The following is a 1,426-nucleotide window of genomic DNA, read 5'->3' on the forward strand; positions in this document are numbered from 1 at the left end:
AAACGCGGCGCCTCGTGGGATACAGCCGCTACTGCCTTTCAGAGACGCCCTTCCAGTGTAACAGCATTCGAAATGCAAACCAGCACATTCACCTATGCCTTCAGGGCAAAGCTCTGTAAAAACTCCTAAGACATATCCTGTCCCAAAACACGTTTAATACTAATTCATGGAGCAACATCTCCCCCTTTCTTTTTTTAGAAATAAGTTGATGGAGTTGCACAGTCATCACGGCGAGGCATTGGTCTCCGGATTCTTGTCTTCCTCGGAGTTTTCTTTAGACTATAAATAAGCACAAGCAAATGATTAAAATAATACCAAAAGTTATGATAGTGAAACTCCCATAGGTTTTAAGATGAGAAAATGGATCAGCTGACTTCAAACCAGATGAGATGCCATTAATAACGTCAGCGTCAGAGAGCAAATTAAGTTTGTGACTGAAGGTATTTAATATCTCTTGTTGCAAATTTCAAATCTCTTCAGTCAGATTTCCTTGATTAAGCAGATGTTTTTTTAATGTTTTCTCAAGGAAATTGAGTTTGATTGTATATATGAGGTATAACACAAAATTGAGTGATATTCCAATCACAACGGAGTCTAAGTTGCTTTTGTGGACTTACAACCTGGTCTCCTAGTGAGATGACTGCTTGTTGTAAGTCAGCCACTTGGGTAGCTAATTTTATGTCAATTTGATTTTGGGTAGACCATAATTGATTTGATTCATAATGCCAATCTTGAACAATTTTAGTGCAATTTTAGAATGTCTAGTAGAAGAAAAAGAAGAGATAGTCAGAAAGAATATAACCAGGCTTTAGTCTTATCCTTTGAAAACTCTTGGTCAGGGCCTCAGTCGTCTGCAGTGGCATTTTCTGCTTTTCCCCCTCTGGTCTCCACTCTGAGCTTGATTCTTCTGCTTGGAATCCAGACTGTTTGTCCGTCATCTGTCAGAACACAAGCAAAAACCTCTCCCCACACCTTCGCCCATCCTACTTTCCATTTGCTTTCTATATAATCTTTCCACCAGATAGGCTGGTGAGGGAAAGAGTCTGGTTGTCGACTCCCATTCCAATGCTTCTCTACTGCTGTTAAATTGTCTTCTTTATGAATATTCAAAAAATTTAGAGTAAATAAGCCTTGATTTATTCTATCTCTGGGAGACTGTATACCTCCCCCTTTTTGTTTAAACAACATATTGTGAATCAGAAACAATATTTAAAGGTGAAGCAACATTTTGTAAAAGCTGAGTAACAGCTTACAATTCTACTTTTTGAATAGTGATTATCAATAGTTCCTATAAAATCTGATATACCCAGTTGCCAATCTAGGTTTTGCTGATAAGCCATTTGAATCTGTGAATTAGTAAGAGGAACAATAATTTTTTCAGGATCTTGGCCACTTAGCTGTTTTAGTCTTTGACGGCCTTTAAATA

This window comes from Propithecus coquereli, unplaced genomic scaffold, assembly GCF_000956105.1.
Source record: "Propithecus coquereli isolate 6110/MARCELLA unplaced genomic scaffold, Pcoq_1.0 Scaffold656, whole genome shotgun sequence".
Classification (NCBI taxonomy): Eukaryota; Metazoa; Chordata; class Mammalia; order Primates; family Indriidae; genus Propithecus; species Propithecus coquereli.